Here is an 18,356-nt window from a genome sequence, read left to right on the forward strand (position 1 = left end):
TTTTGGGGTGCTGGTCAAGTTCTGTTTCTTCATCTAGGTGCTGGCTACACAGGTGTGCTCAGATTATGAAAATTCATCAGGCTACCTATATGACATGTACTCTAGAGATGCTTTCCTTCTCTGTAAAAATGAGGATAATAATAAACATAATGCCTATTTCAGAAGTTTGTTGAATGATGTATAAAAAGTGTCTGCTCAGTAGATATTCATTCCTTTGCTCTTATTTCCCCATAGACTAAGAGGTGCAGCTAAAGGAAGAATTAGAATTTATGATGCAACATGAAAGCATCCACATTACAAAGTATTAACTTTATCATATTTACATTTTACTAAAAAAAAAAAAGGTTTAGGGTAGAACTGATGAACAGGTGAGAGGGACTGACTGGAAGAAGTGTACTTTCCAGACTCATAGGTGGGTATCTTATCAGTCAGGTGCTCTAGAAAAACAGAATCAATATGATATATATCCATGCACATATAGATTTATTTTAATGAATTGGCTTATGTGATTGTGGGGACCGGTAAGTCTGAAATTTGTAGGGCAGGCCAGCAGGCTGGAAACTCAGGCAGGATTTCTATGTTACAGTCTTGAAACAGAATTCCTTCTCTGGATAATCAGTCTTTGCTTTTAAGGCCTTCAACTGATTGGACGAGGCCCACCCACATCATGGAGGGTAATCTCCTTTACTTAAAGGAAACTGATTAGAAATGTTTATCACGTCTAAAAACTACCTCCACAGCAACATCTACACTAGTGTGTGTGTACCATAGCCCAGCCAGCTGACACATAAAATTAACCATCACAGCATCTATAAATCTTGTTTAAAATTAAGAGTCAGTTATGTACTCTGCTTAAATGGCTCTGACTAAGTATTTAGTCAGAGCACATTAATCTTCTTGTAGCTATTTATATCCATTCCAAGTGATATACGATCTTATTGTTTAATGTTGCATGGGCCACAGGCAATGATGCTAATCTTGGCTGAGATATCTTAGTTATATAGGAAATTAGATATCTATGTCACAGCAAGAACATCAGATAGCTAGCTAAGTCTTCAGGAATTCTCCAAAATCTTGTCAGATCATATCATAGAAAACCCTCTCTAAAATACTGGACATAATGGCATTCTTCAACCAATGAAGGGGTGGAATTCCAAAAGCTTATTGCTTTTTTGTTGTTGTTGTTGGAACTTGAAACATGTTTTTCCCCAAAATAATGTTATAAATAGTGGCTATTATGTTCCCTGGCTCCTAGAAAAACCTAGATAGATAGTATCTCCATTTGTGTAATTTTAACAATTCCTTTAGGTAGTTAGCTTCACAATTAATTTCCAGTTCACCTAGTCCCCTTTCTCAGACCTCCTGAAAGTGTCAGAGATGAGTGATCAGGTGCTCCTGCCAGAAAGGTCCACGGAGAAGTTCAACAAACAGAAAAAAATGTGTAACTGACAAATGGACCTCGGGATTATGTCTACTCCACAGAAGTATTTCATTTTGATCCATATGTTTAAAAACAATTAGAAGCAGTTATTGACATTTAAAAATCAGGAGATTTCTCAAAAAAACAGATTCCTGGATTCTCTTGAAAAATAAAACAGTTGGTCCAAATTCAAAGCAGGGGGCTGTGCTTGGTGCGGAGAATGAATAGTGGCCCAGGGCACACACTGAGCTGTGGCATATCTGGAAGGAAGAGGGCGGAAAGGGACATCTGGGTAACCCTGGAAGGGAGAGCTCTTTCTGAAGCAACTTCGCCAGACTCAGTTCCCACTGTGCACTGAGGGGTAAGGGGAGAGGCCTTTACTTTATGTATTTACCCCACATTCCTGGAGCGTTGTGCCCTGTCACCCTGTGCAGGTGTGTTTCAATTAAGTGGATTAGATGATCATTAAAAATAAACGCTCAACAAAGCTAAGGAAATAGTTTCTCAAGTCCAATCTTCTTTCTTTCTGCGCATATCATGCCAGGGTTTCCAGCATTGTAGAAAGGGCCTTTAAAAATAGTTACTAATCGCTGCATATGACAGGGAAACAAAGACTGGCCAGATGTTTCAAACACAGGGTTTATTTTAATATAGTCAAAATAAATCTGGGCACCGTTATCTCTTCTCAACTGTGAGTACGTAATCAACACATGCTGCACGATGGCGCCTGTATTATGGTGATTAAATGGACAATCCACATTGTTAGTATTCAGTTAGCACCCCCAAATGTTTATTAAACGCTGACATATTGATGGAGCCGTGATTAGACTCTACATAAAACGAATTAATTAGACAGGTAACCACCCAGGCTATTCAAAGTAAACAATAATACTAAGACAACACATAAAATAATGACCTTAGTCTGATAGGCATGGCATTTTCAGAAATGGCTGGGCTCATTCCATTTTACCACTAGTTTCTGTGGAAATATTAGCTTCATTAAAGCTATGTCAGCTATAACAGGATTGGATTTTTACCTATATATGTACAAAATACATATATATGCAAGCATTTTCTACATTCTCATAGAGATTGTAGCATTTTAAATTTCCATTTCTCAGAAAAGGATAAAATAAATGTTAAATCAAGTTTTATGAATCCCCTAATGCTCTTTCTTTATGTATTTCAATAAGGGAGGGGTGGAATCAGGAAAGCCTTCAAGAGGGATACAAGTTGCGTGTTAAAAGAAGAGTAGATGTCTGCTATGATGATATGAGGGATGGAGGTTTTTTTAGGGGAAAGACGAGAGAGAGAAAAGGTCTAAAAACAACAGACAGCTTAGTGAAGCTCAGTTTGTCTGGAGTGCAGGATGGGAGAAGCACGGTCAGAAATGAATCTAGCAAGGCAAGTATCAGATCATTTTCTAGGACTTAATGTTTCGTTTGAAGATGTTGGTGCTTCATTCTACAGCCAACAAAGGCCATTTAAGGCTTCAGTGGCAAGGTGAGACGCTAATAAGAAAACATTGCTACCAGAGAAATGGACAAACCAAAAGGCAAGGGCTCAAACTAAGGCAGTCATTGTAGGGATGAAGAAAATGGAAATGACAGAGATGTTAGGGAGATAAAGTAATTAGGGCTTGGGCACCATGTGGACACGGGGAGTGAGAGAAAAGGAACCTTGGAGAATGATGCAAGTTTCTGGGTTGGTTAAGATGTCAGGAGTGTGCTTGGCTAGGAAAGTTGGCGATGCAGTCTACTGCTGGTCTGCAGATTGTGATGTGGCCAGGGTCACAGGCTCCTCCTAGCTTTCTGCTCAGCTTTCTTTAGTGTGGGCCTTTATCCTTGTGTTGTCATCTTGCTACTGTGAGAAGCATATGCTACCACATCTGTGGTCCAGGCTGGATGGAGAAGACTGGCCAAGGAGAAAAGGCTGAGTCAGCCCCATTTAAAAGAGTTTTCCTGGATGTCCCATCCCTGTCATTATAATATGCATTAGCCAGACCTAGTTTGTATAGCCACCCTCAATTGCAAGAAAGGTTTTAAACGGCGTATATTGCCTCTCTGAACTAAATGGTTGTTCTGTTAGTGAAGAATGGATTTTGGGCGAACAACAGAAGCATTTTCTACAGGTGATCAGGTCGATGTTGGTTTCATACTCTGAGGCAGAAAATATAGAATGAGTAGCAGGCCAGAGGAGAAAGACAATAAGTTTGCTTATGGATGTGCTGTGTTTGAGGGACTGTGAGTCATCAGTTGTGATACTCACCTGGCATCTGAAAATCATGAGAAAGCACAGGTGATGATAGTTTTGGGAATCCTTAGCCTATAAATGGCAATTGACCATTCTCAGCATAATAATAATAGTTACTAATTATATGTCGGGTTCCTTTAGGTGTCAAAGCAGATTGTTTATTTGTTTCCTAATAGCAGTAGTCTTCAAACTGGGTACTCCTGGGCATAGAAGACTTGCCAGGGGGCATCCGAGCATACGTGGTTTTAAGGGAATCAACTTCTAACTTCTCAATACCCATACATACTCTTACTTGAAATTGATCAGCCTGAGAACTGGCTGCCATGTTTATGAAGGTTCTTCGTTCTGATATCCGCTTTCCCAGAAGTCCTCTTACCCCTTGAAAGGGAAAAACATGCTTCCACTCAGCTGGAATTTCATATTACATCACGTAATTGCAGATTTATTATAAGAAATACCATTATTTTCTTGTTTCATGATTATTGTTAAAAATGAAAAAAATTAATTCTATTACCTCTGCATAATTTAAATCTTGACTTTATTGCTCTCAGCAATCTGTTTTATAAGATGTGCTTCATAATTTATTTCTCAATAGTTTTCATAATATTTCTTAAAATATATATTAATAGATTGAATTGAAAATTGAAGACAGAATTATTCTGAAGACAGTAATTCTGATATGACAGCTTGTACCAAGTCAGTTAAATGGTGAACATTTTCCACAAATTCAGTGACCTAAATCTGTTGTTTTAGCTCATCAAAGTTTTGACAAAAAAAATAATTAAACATGTGATGAGATAAAAATAATTTTATTAAAACTATGACTGTGCAAAGTCATATTAAAGAATTTTTATTTTATCAACCCCTTTTGAATATATCTTATGATACAAGGTACCTCTAAGTCAAAAGTAGCATGTATAATTAATAGTCATTTCATAAGTCTTGGCAAAGATTTCCTGGTGAAAGACCTAATAACTGGATAAAAATTCTGTTACAAGACAGGTGGTTTCCAATTCTTTTCTTCTAACAAAAATTGAAGGCAAACCTAATCAAGTTGTCATTTGTTAGAACATGAAAAAGAATTTTATAACAAATCACTAGGTGCTTTTGACATAGAACGAGTTCAAAGAATTGAATGACTGTGTTTCAGCAAAATATTTTTTATTCCCAGTATATTTATTTATCTCAACAAGATTTCTTAGTCCCTACACTTATACAAATCAAAAATAGGAATAAAACAATGCCAAGTCTTTATTATGTTAGTAATAATAATATTCATGGATGGATACATGAACTAATTTTAAAAACACACCCTCATTCATCTCATTAAGAGATGAATTTCCAACAAAAAAATTCTTTTAGGTTTAATAATTATCTACCTAAAGTGTCAGCGTATTGATTTTTTTGATCAACTGTGTACTAGTAATTGCAATGATAGAAAATTTTAACATTTAAAGCATTATGAGAAGCTAACATACCATTGTAGAGCAATTATACCCCAATAAAGATGTTTAAAAAAAAAAAAAGCATTATGGGCTCATAAAGCAAAAAAATTTCAATGTATATACACATTTGCCTTGCAGGAAATATGATGATCTAGAAAAGACTCGAACATAGAATGATATTACATTTGGATAAATTTATGAGGAAGAGGTTGAATGGACTTAGCAAGGAACAAACTAAAATTTCTGACTGCGAAATGGAATTTCTTGTTCAGCTCTTTTAAAAACAGACATGTGTGGGTATCAAATCGCTAGGATATTTACATTCCATTGGCTACTTTTAAAAGACTGAGGTAACAGTTGTAATGATGCATCAATATTTAATGCACACTGGAAATGATATTCTTTGCAACCATTAAACCTTATGATAACCAGTACTCCTGAAATCAGGTTTTACAATGTGTGAAGAGGTACACAGTTTTGCAAAGTCTTTATGCAACACATAAGCTTTTTAGGTTGTGGAGCAAACTGTAATTTGAAGATCACGAATATATCCTATTGTCATTCATGGAAAGCTGGTTCTTCAGACTCTCCTGGGTTCCAGGCCCCGTGTAGGTTGGCCATGCACAACACACATCTGTTTTCTGGGCCCCGCCCCTCCTCCAGAGCCACAGTTTTTCTAGGATGAGATATTATTGTGATGAGCTCTTTTGGGGCTCTTTGAAAGCTGATCCTGGGAGGCATTCTGGGGCTAAAGAGTGGCCAAAGAAGAGAAGCCAGGATAGACCTGGACACCACACCTAAACGAGGTCTAGAGGTCTAAGTCTTCTGGTGAATTTGAAGTCAATTTCTGTTACGTTCAAGAGCAAGAGAATGGGTAAGGAAGAGCTTGTACAGGTGGCCACAGAAGGAAGTCAGGGGCTCTGAGAATGGACCCTGGCAGCCACCTCTCGAGTCTTCGAGGTCTGGATAAGCACAATAACACTGTCTGGCATAACTGATTTCTTAAAAAGAGAAAGAAATGGGTTTTTCGGTATTTATTTTAAAATTTATTTTATTGAAGTATAGTTGATTTACAATGTTGTGTTAATTTCTGCTGTACAGCAAAGTGATTTAGTTATACATGTATATACATTCTTTTTCATATTCTTTTCCATTATGGTTTATCACAGGTTATTGAGTATAGTTCCCTGTGCTATACAGTAGGAACTTGTTTATCCATTCTACATACATAGTTTGCATCTGCTAATCCCGGACTCCCAATCCATCCCTACCGCCCCGCCTCCTTGGCAACCACAAATCTGTTCTCTATGTCTGTGTCTGTTTCTGTTTTGTAGATAAGTTCATTTGTGTCATATTTTAGACTCCACATATAAGTGTTAGCATATGGTATTTGTCGAGAAAGGAATGTTTTTAATGTACAAGAAGATATGAAGAAAAAAAAAGAAGACATGAAGAATATTATGAGAAGAGTCCACATTCAACTTACCAAAAGTAAATATTACCACTTTATTATATTTGCTTCAGCTTTTTCCCAATTAATTCTAACTCTATCAGCAATATAGTGTGAGGTTTTTAGCTTAGGAAAGCTTGATGCTTTGATGTGAAATAGATTTTAAAAAAGAAATATGTGGGTTGCTCCTTGTATCCTTGAAACTTTTTTTACAGTGAATTTCTAGTCCTTGATTGTGTGGGATTCATAATAATATCTAATTGAACTCTTCTGTTTTCTCACTATAACTGAGTGATCCTTGAAGTCCTTGAAGTATTATGAGTGTGCTCAAGAAACTCCTTTCTAGGTTACTAGTTCAAATCCAGCTTCAGATCACTAGAGTGGCAGCAAAACAATTACTATTCATGATGTTCACTAACACTGTAAAAACCATCATCAAAATAATTTAAAATATTGTCTGATTCCCAAATTTTATGATAAGCTCCACTCGCCGATCCAGACAATGATATTTTTGTTGTCAACTTAAGAGTGAGAGTGGGTGTTATGTTGAGTGTTTGTTCTGAGCTACATATAACCCAGTTCTCATCTCTACTTTGCATCGTCCTAGGACTGCTGTGTTCACTATGTGTTGTGATATTTTGCCAGGTTTCACAAGGGAATGTTATGCCCCCTTCAACTAGAATCAGAGAATTTCGTATTTGTGGTCATGACCCATATGAAATACATTTTTTACTGACGCCAGTACACACACACATACACATTAGTACACAAATATATACATATGTATCCTACTGGGTTGAATAATGTCCCCCTAAATTCATGTTCACCTGGAATTTCAGAATGTGACCTGATTTGGAAATAGGATTGTCGCAGATGTAATAAGTTAAGATGAGGTCATACTGCATTAGGCTGGGCCCTTAATGTGATATGACTGGTGTCCTTGTAGGAAGAGAAGAGACACAGAGACACATACACAGGAAGAAGGCCATGTGAAGGTGGGGACAGAGATTGGAAGATATACAGCTACAAGTCGAGGAAGACCAAGGATTGCCAGCAACCAGCAGAAGCTAGGAAGAGGCAAGGAGGAATTCTCCCCTGGAAGCTTCAGAGGGAATGTAGCTGTGCCAACACCACCTGGTTTGTGGTGTTTTGTTATACTAGGAAACTCTATTTAACTATCTATTGATCTATCCATCTATGTTTTCACAAAATAATGCTCACCTATATTATTTGCAATGCACTCTGATATTTTTTTGTATACTCTTATTATATTTTGTTTAATTGTTGGCTATGATTATGTTGATTTCATTAGGATGCCATGCTCTTTTCAGTAAATCTACAGCATGGCGAGCATTGAACTAAATACTCCTAAAGGAGAGTGCTTGATATATTGGAAAATGTCTGGAGTGTTTAATAATTAATGCAAGAAAGAAAGCCGCCATGGTCACTTGCATTATAATGGTATCATTATTCCATTAATTAAAAGTCCCCAAAGGAATTGAAAGTTTAGTGTTCTTCCAGAAGTGTGTGGATATTTCTGTGCCATGATTCATTCAATGGCTCCACAGAGAACACAAATAGGAAATCCACTCTGCTGCCCAACTCAAAGACACCTGAAACTACACTAATAGATCTGAGTATAACTGTACACCTTTAAGTTTTAAAGTGAGAGGGACTGATTTTCAGCCAGATCTCACCAGTCAATAGATAAGTGACTTTAGGAGAAGTTAATAAATATCTCTGAACCGCACTTTTCTCATCTGAGAAGTACGGAGGATAATACAGTCTACCTCACACCATGTATAGTGTCAGGCATAGAGAAAGTGCTCAATATATGTGAGTTGTCATCTATTCCCTACTTATTTCATACTAATGGGTTCAGAGAAAGGGTCAGTGGAGAGGTCACAAGGACATCAGAACCTGAAAAGGGTGAGGAGGAGATGCCTTAGGAAATAGAACTACCATACTACCCAGCAATCCCACTACTGGGAATATACCCTGAGCAAACCATAATTCAAAAAGAATCATGTTCATTGCAGCTCTATTTACAATAGCCAGGACATGGAAGCAACCTAAGTGTCCATCAAGAGATAAATGGATAAAGAAGATGTGGCACATATATACAATGGAATATTAGCCATAAAAAGAAATGAAATTGAGTTATTTGTAGTGAGGTGGACGGACCTAGAGTCTTTCATACAGAGTGAAATAAGTCAGAAAGGGAAAAACAAATACCATATGTTAACATATATATATGGAATCTAAAAAAAAAAAAAAAAGGTTCTGAAGAACCTAGGGGCAGGACAGGAATAAAGGTGCAGACCTACTAGAGAATGGATGTGAGGACACAGGGAGGGGGAAGGGTAAGCTGGGACGAAGTGAGAGAGTGGCATGGACATATATACACTACCAAATGTAAAATAGATAGCTAGTGGGAAGCAGCCGCACAGCACAGGGAGATCAGCTCAGTGCTTTGTGTCCACCTAGAGGGATGGGATAGGGAGGGTGGGAGAGAGATGCATGAGGGAGGAGATATGGGGATATATGTATATGTATAGCTGATTCACTTTGTTATAAAGCAGAAACTAACACACAATTGTAAGGCAATTATACTCCAATAAAGATGTTAAAAAACAAAAAAAAAGATGCCTTAGGGATCACCACAGATGCCACAGAAAAGCAAGGCCCCAGGAGTAATGGTAACAACTGGTAATTCTTTTTTTTTTTGGCCATGCTGCAGGGCATGTGGGATCTTAGTTCCCTGACCAGGGATCAAACCCATTCCCCCTGCAGTGGAAGTGCGGAGTCTTAACCACTGGACCACCAGGGAAGTCCCAACAACTGGTAATTATTATATGTGGTTCTAATTTCTTGTCTGGCTAGATTTTGCCATGTTCAACTAGTCATTAACTTTTGCATTTGTTTCTGCATTAGTCTAGTAAATTGCAAATATTAGGATACAAGATGGGCTCTTATAACAAAACAGTGGCTCGAATAAGACAACAGTATAAACCTGTCATGTAACAGTCCAGAATTAATCAGGTCAAGGTCAGTGGGAGGCTCTGTCATCCTCAATAAGTGTCTTCTCCTTCCCAAAGCTCCTCATTTACCACACAGCAGAAAGGGGGACAGAGCAGGAGAGCACACATGCCTTCCTTTTGGGGGACACCACTCTGAAGAGGCATAAATCACTTTTATCCACCTCCCATTGGCCAAAATTTTGTAATATGAGGACACCAAACTGTAAGGGCTGCTGAGAGATATATTGTATGCCTTGGCAGTCATATGGCCCCTAGAACTTGGGAGTTCTAGCATTAAAGGGAAAAATGGATCTGGTGGACATTAGGTCTGTGCCATGGTTCTCCTCTGTTGCCTTCCACATATGCATGTTCTTCTTCCAATACACTGAACACTTTCACTCCCCTAAAGGAGGCAATTCAAACTCCCTTCCAGATATTCCAACCAGCTCCAAGTCCAAGAGCTCTGGGTGATGTGCGGCGTATTTTAGTTGGGCTGGCAATGGAGCATTTGGTTTGTTGGCCCATAAATAAATAGAAAGTGTTCTTCCCTCCACCTATGCTCAAAATACAATGGAGAAGCAGAAACAAGGTAACTTCAATAAATAATATCATTTGGAAAAGAGGACAGGAAGCACATGGTGAGGTCATTCGTCAATGGGAGTTATAAATTCTTCCTGCTAAGTAGGAGCTGTGAAAACTTGGGTGATGAACTAAGGTCCTTGATTAGACCCTGCATCTTCTCCTTGGGAGGAGCACCCCTGTCCATCACCCCTCATGGTCCCTGGCTTTCCTCTCTTGGTCCGTTAAGCCCTCTGACTGCATCTGAGGGGGGCACTGGGGAGTGTGCCTTCCCTGGGGCAGACAGCTTTTACAGTTGTGTCTGTGGGTACAGGATTGAAGGCCTGGGTTGCTTTAAGGGTCCAAGAATGATATGGATCAGATGTCCAGGGGAGGTATTCTTCCTGAGACTGCCACTAGAGTCATGAATTCAAGGCCACAGCTTTTCCGTTGTGTTCCAGTGGCCAGGAAACTGAAATCAAGACATCATCTTTGCTGCTCCAACTGTTCATGACACTTAGGAAGCTGAGAACAGGCCCTTGAACGTTACTGCATAAAAAAATGACCAGAACATGGCAGGAATATGGCCTCTGCCTCATTTCTGCCTCCTATTTCTCACAAGATTGTATGCACTTGACAGAATACAACTCATATCCAGAACCCCAGCTGCAAGGGAGTTTTGGAAAGATCATTCTTAGATTTCTGATCGTTCCATCCAGAATGAGATGGGTTGCATATTGAGTTACCTAACCCACAGTATCCATCACAAGGGTTATAACATAGTGCATTTACTTAGATTAGGAAGTTCACTATGACTCTCACTGATGTTAAGTTAGGAGATCTTATTGCACCGTTAGAAGTCCTTAAGCCCTATAACTTGGGGGGGGGGGTGTTCGAAAATTCCAGAGTCTTTTTATGTACTGGAAAGGAATTTTTGTGAACGTCATCGTGCAGTGGAAGGTGCTCCCAAGACCTCTGGCAAGATCAGGCCATACAGACTGAGCCCACACAGTTCTCAAGGGCCAGCACCAGATCCATGAAATGGGAGAGGAGTTAAAGAGGCCCCATCATTTTACCATTGGACTAAGGACAAATTAGGGCTTCTTGGACCTACTCTGGCATGGAACAGGAGTCATTTGCTTCTTCCCAGATAAATGGCAGGATGACAAGATAGATGTGCCATGTTCTGGTTTCGTAACCTTAATAATAGCATCTTCATGCAATAAATACAATATCAAGATTCCTATTGCTGCTGCCGCCACTAGGATGACTCACTATTGATGCTATTATTAACACTACAACCCTCTCTACCATGAAATCTGGGCAAAGTGGCTACCTGTGTGTCACTCTAAAGTGGCAATACACCAAATGGTAATTTTGTAGGCTGCAAGATGGAAAAACTGAATTCAACTTTGTGGGTACCTTACCATGAACGTGTGATTTGGATTTAAAGGATTATCTGAAAAAAAGAAAAGAATTGTCTGGCTCATTTGCTCTTTTGTTTCTCATGGACCACATTTAAATAACCAAGACAGATCTGATTATTAGTACCGTATCTTAAGGATTTTTCTTGTAACCTGATAAAACTACATAAATGATATGCTATAGATAACAAAAAGCCCAGCCTGTTTTTAAGTCTGTGATGTCCCAGCAAACAAAATTGCGCAAATCATGCTTACTTTTCATATACTGAGGTCCACCTGTAGATTTGAATCTGAGTACATTTGTGATTTGAAAATGCAGGTTATGAGTAAAGGAAGTTTTGAGGAGATTACTTCATGAGAGAACAAAAGACAAGTTCCTTCCAGTGGTCAGAAAAAAGAAAGGTGTCCCTTCTGTTATCATGATAACTAAATGGAATGTTCTAAGTCTTAACGGTAGTCCCATTATTGTTCACAGTGGAGGATCTATGTAGGAGAATGTGATGGGGTAGGAGGGTCTGAGATGAAGAAGGACTTCTTCCTCTACATATTTCTCTATTCCACCCTACCACCTCCCTTCACACCCCCCTGCCCCCTGGTTCTCTCTTTCTCTCTCTGTCTCTCTCTCACATCGAGGCACATGAAACACACTTTTTTATCTTTACCTGGTTTTGGGAGGCAATGCCACTCGATAGCTAAGTTTGGACTTTGCAGTCAAGCTCCACTGTGGCCTAGTTCTGAGACTCTGCTAGAGCTATTTAACTCGTCTGACCTTCAGTTAACTCATTGGGAATCATTACGATCATACCAGACTCTTAGTGTTGTTGAGGGACTAAATGAGGTAACGTCTGTGAGATGCTTAGTGCAGAACATGGCACATAGTAAATCTCATTAAGTAAAAGCTATTTCTTTTATTCTCAGAGAACAATTACAAACCACATTGTGAAATTGTAATGGACAGGAATTATGTTTAAATTTTTTAAATGTTCATTTTTGGAGGAAATATCATTAAGAATACACATATACTGATATGTTATTATCAGAGCACTTATAGATATCTCATGGCAAAATAACAAGAAAATGGTGTTTACTATCAGCCCTGAAGTTCAAGTCTACATTTGGCAGTTAACCTTAATTCTTAAGAAGTAGCAGCAGCTTCTTTAGTCCACTGTAATGATGTTAAATATATTAAAAGATACATTAAATAGTTTATAATGTTGTGATAAAAATGTATAACCCATATGCAAGGGGGTAGAGCATGAAAAAGTAAAAGAATTTTTTAAGCATGGAAAAGGGCTCTCCGCAGGGATGGTGGTTGGAAGGCTAGTTGCAAGGTCTGCATATTAAGTAAAGATCTTTTTGTTTCTTGCCCTGAAGCTGTGGAAGAAGAGAGATTTTTTCAAAGGAGATCTAGGAAGCAACTCTAGAGAAAGGAGTCATCTATTCCTAAGGAACTTAATCCTCCCCTCCAAAAATGACAGGGATGGTAGAAGTTGCTCTTCCCAGGAAGGTGTGAGCGGGGACCCAAGGTTCTGGAAGACACAGGAGCCTTTGGAGCTGAGAAGTCGAGTGAGCCGTAGCAGCACCCAGGGAAAGAGCAAAGGCTTACTGAGGCTGGTGGGACGAGTGGACCAGAGGGTGAGGAGGGCCAGACAGAGGTTACTTACTGATCTTGAGGTCTTGCAGCCAAGACATGTCCTCTTGGGAGATTGTCTTTGGGGGCTGGTGAGCAGAGAGAAATCACAGTTTTTGAGAAGGCAGAGCGAAGGATAAAGAATCACAGATCAAATCAGGAGTCCTAGCTTTGGGACCTCACCGAGAGTCTAGTTCTCAGGGATAGGGTTGGTATTGTTGTGAATGGACATGAATTCCACGGTGATAGGAGGTACAAGATAAAAACATTGAAGTAACAGTGGTCACCTGAGAAAAGGCAAAAGGCCTAAGGATATTTGAGGAAAATCCTGCAAAGTCCTGACTACTGCCAAAGACAGAGTAATCTGGCCAGGTCAAGCCTAGAATACAAGAGAGGGCAAGGCTGAGGACCTTGACTATGACTGAGGCTGTGTTCATACCCATCTGTGTCTGGACACACTCACCAGTCCTTTGATGAGAAAGTTTGTGTTGATCACATGGAAACCATGCCTGTGTATTACTCCTTATTGGTAACAGAACACAAATATATGTCCACGTTAAAAACTTGGCACATCTATAGTGTAGCCTGGATTCCTCTCAATTAATCTCTGTATGTTCTCAATTCTCAAGATAAAGAATCCTGTTCAGATGTTTCAATAACATCTGATGTTTCAGTAACATCAGCTGCATTCAGAGGAAGCTGAGTCAAAGTAAACAACTAAACTTCAGTGGATCCAGATGGCTGTCGACTTGGAAAGTACGATGGTGCAATTGTAATCATAATAAGAGTGTATATTTTGGAGTCAGTCAGATCCAGGTCTGAAATCCATCTCTAGCACTATTTAGAGCTGTGGACATATTGTTAACCTGTGCTGGCATTAATTCCTCATGAGAAAAATGGGGACTCTGATGGTAACCTTGCAGGGTGGTTTGTTTTATAAGATTAAATGACCTTACACATGGAAAGTATTTGGAACTAGGTAGGTGCCCAGTAAATGTTAATCCCTTTTCTCATGATTTTGACCTTGCCAAGAAACACAGACCAAGATACGGTTCTGACAGTCACCCTGAAAGTTATGACCCCTGGGCCAAGATTTGCCAGGTTGTGCAGGCTTCCAAAGGGGCCCTAAGTTCTCTGGAGTCAGACTGACTGGGCTCAGAACCACTCAGTGGTGGTATGAATGTGGAGGAATTGCTTATTCTCTCTATGACTTAGATTTCTTACTTGTCAATTAAGATGGTCATACCCACCTCACAGGGTTGTTTTGAGTGCTAAATGAAATAATTCACATAAGACACTTGGAATGATCTAAGAACGGCAGACTGAGGTGAAGTCCGTAGAGACAGATTTTCCAGAATGTCAAGATCTGATGTAGCAGTCTCCAGAGTTGCCTGGTTAAGCCTTGGTCAGAGGAGCACTGGAGGGTAGCGTGTTGATTGCAAGGCCCCTACTAGTTCCTGTAGATGATTCTCAATAGGCCACAGTAGCTCTCCAGGGAGACATTTTGGCATAGGTACAGAACCTGGGAATGGCCAACTTAATAGAGCCAATCTCTGTGGCACTCTAATCCCTTAGGGCCAACTGTGGATGGGTAACCTTTTCTCAAAGTTCTACACTATGTTTATTTTCTTATTTGCTTATTTTCTCTTCTCCCCACTTAAATGTTAGCCTTCTGAGAACAGGGACATTGAATTACACACTTCTGTATTCCCAGTGCCTAGAACTGAACCTGGCAAGAAATAGATGAGCAGAGGCTCCATAATATTTGCTGAATAATGTATAAGCATTCCTCTGCTGATCACACTAGATTATTTCTGAGACTTGTATCCAAGGTGCTATCATTAGTCAAGTCTCTTTTGGTGAAAGTGACAGGAACCCCACACCAAAGAGCTTAAGTAAAGAGGAAATTTATTAGCTCATATAACCAAGAAGTCTAAGGGTTGGATCCATGGCCTTGAACATGGTAATCAGGATCCTATTATCTTATATTAGGATCCTATATGCTTTCCTCTGTGTTAGTGTCATACACTGGAGATAAATATTTGTATGCGGAAAGTTTATTGGGGAGTGCTCTTGGTATCACGTGTGAGGAGAGTGAAGAAAGTAGGCTTGGGCAGAGGGAGGCAGCTGATTCTGTGGGGAGCTCTGGAACTAGAAAAGCCTTCAGAGTTGTTTCATTTGACCCATTATTCAGTCATTGGGTCAGGTGGCTCTGTCTGGCTGATGGCAACTCATGGAGAGCCACTCATCTGAGAGCCACCAGCTGCCAATATTCCAAGCCACTAGGAAAATGAGCGCTCCAGTCCTGAAGGTGTGATCTTCATGCACCCAGTTGGTTGACCTCAGATTCAGTATTGGCTTAGGAATGTGAATTTCAAAGTCTACATAAGGCCAAAGATATCCTTGGCTATCTGTTTTGTACATGGATCTGTCATTTTGTAAGGATAACTTCTCTCTCATTTCTTCCTCTAGAGAAAGACTCCCCCAAACCCCAAGAACTGCCGACATCATTTGTTGTCCTGACTCTCGAACTAGGATTTTGATGTGTTTTCTGGCATCACAAAATTCATTTTCTTTCCACTTATTTGAGTTTATACAATTTCATATTTAGTTTTTTTTTTAGCTTAGTCTAAAAACCTTTTTCATTATTAACAACCCTTGGGAACATCATTGTAATGATTTAGTAACATATGTTCTATGAATATATCAATAGTTATTTAAAATAATTTCTCCATAATTTGGACATTTAAGTTATTTTCAATTTTTATGCTTATAAATAAACAATAACATCCTGTGCATGTCTGTTTGCATTTCAAAATTATTTCTCATGATAGATTCCTACCAGTAAAATAACTGGATCATAGAATATGAACATTTTTATCCTCATTATTTTTTAAAAATTGCAAATGTAATGATTGCTTACTATAAAGTATGTATGAAATACAGGGGATTTAGCTCATAATTTTCTATTAAGAAGTAATTAATATACATAGCTTCCCTTCCAAACAAATAAACTATCTCTTATTGCAATCACCTGCACTTCTGTTTCCTGATGATCAGTATTATGCTTCTATTATCTTAGAAATTCTTTCTTAGTAATTGCTTTGAACTGTGAAATCACATTGTTGACAATCATTTCAACTTAACTCTAAGCTTTACAAGTTTCTCTGCTACTTCTTGCTTTTCTGGGAATATCTCCTCTTTACTTGCTCAATCCACAAGGTCACAGTGGGAACAGCCATATTCTTATACATGACTTTGTCACTCAAGCTATGGTTGACTGTGGACCTCTGGTGGACCTCTGACCAAAACTGAGATATAAGCTCCATTCCCTGAGAAAGTTAGAGTTGAATTAGGAGGTTCAAGGCTCAGTTTGGCTGTTGGCTTCCCTCTTGAGTGAAGAGGTTATAAATTCACTTCTCACCATGTAGAATGGATTCAGATAAATAAGATTTTTAATGCTTTCTTGTGTTTACAAGGAAGAATGAGAAATTCCTAAATGCCAAAGACTTAGATTAGTAAAAGCACAAGGTAAAAAACTATGACAGCCCCAGACTGAGGTATTGTCAGATTCGGTATCAGCTTAATAACTTTGATTTTAATGTCTGCATAATGACCAGGGACATTCTTGATAAATTATTTTGTACATTGATCTCTCATGGTCTATTTATTCTTGTGATGAAGCAAGTATAATTAGATATATTTTAATAGCTGGAAAGTCTAATTTCTTCATATTACCATTGATTTTCATTTTTAAAAGTTAAACTCTTTCTCTAGCTAAAAATCAGAATCATTTTAAGATCCTACTCCAAATTCCATTACAATGGAGATTGGGATGGCAATACATTTTATACATTAATTTAGAATTATTGATACTTTATAATAAGTGCCTTCCTACCTAGTTAAACTATGTGCCCCTTTTAGTTATTTATTTGCTTGTTTGATTTTTTGGAAACTTAGGTTCAGAGAGTTGACTTAAACATACTTCTCATCATCTTTGGTTTGTTTAAGGCTATTCTCTCATGTATTTTCAATTGCCCTTCATTTCTGAGAAAGTCCATCTGTGGTCAAAGAGAATAAAGCTGACCTACAGAGAGAAGAAAAAGAGAAATGGTAACAGGGGCAGCAATGTTCCTCCTGGGTCCCAGTCACTGTTTCTAGTCTGTTGCAGAGGTCCAACTACATCTCTACTCCTGGACTCTGTATCAGACAACCTCTAAAGTGCACTTCAGATCCTTTCAGCCCCGCCTGTCTCTGGAGTCTTTGAACAATTGTTTATACCAATAAGCAAGTAGCTCTGGGTGAGTTCTAACTTCACTTAGGCACAACCAGACAGGGCCTGCTGCATGTCTGCACAGCTTGGCTCTCACTTTCTTCCTCTTAGCTCCTTCCTGGGGCTTCCCTTTTGGACCTGCAGCATGGGAAATTTCAGGATCTGTGTCGTGCCCATTTATGACGGTACCACCCGGAAGTGCAGAGAAGTCACCTCTTTGTGGGGCAAACCATTGTCCAATGGAGTCAGGAGCTGTTGAATAGACTGTTCTGATATTCAGTCATCCACATAGCCTCCTGGAAAATAGATACTCCTGCCAGATCACTCTTTAGACACCAAGGGACGACCAGCTTAGTAACATACCCTCGTTTGGCTCTCCTTCCTTCCCTTATGGCTTCCTTTCCCCTCAATCCTCCCAGGCTTGCATGCTCTAATTAAATAGAAGCACATAAGCTTTTGCATCAGCCTTTGGTTTCTAGGGGACTCAATCTAAGATAGATTTTGAAAAATAGTTTTGCATTCTTATAATAACTTGCCCTTTTGTCTAAGCTAGTTCACATGGATTCCTGTTACTTGTAAACAAAATAGATTTAAATAATAACACCCTTCTATTATTATTTATTTTAAATTTTCTCTGAAGAAAAATCTTTAAGAATTTTTTTCAAAAATTGTATGTGGAATGCAAGCTTTTTGATTTTATAGATGTGTATCTTTTTCCCCTTTGAATCATATAGTTTGAATATAGAGCTATGGTATAGCCATAAAATCTGTTATCCTTAAATGTCTGTGGAAAGTTTTATTATTTAAACACCCTGTCTAGCAGCTGATAAGTCTGATGCCAATATGATTCTCATTCTTCTGTTTTCTAATATGTTTTCGGAAC

This window comes from Grampus griseus, assembly GCF_964374135.1.
Source record: "Grampus griseus genome assembly, chromosome: 13".
NCBI lineage: Eukaryota > Metazoa > Chordata > Mammalia > Artiodactyla > Delphinidae > Grampus > Grampus griseus.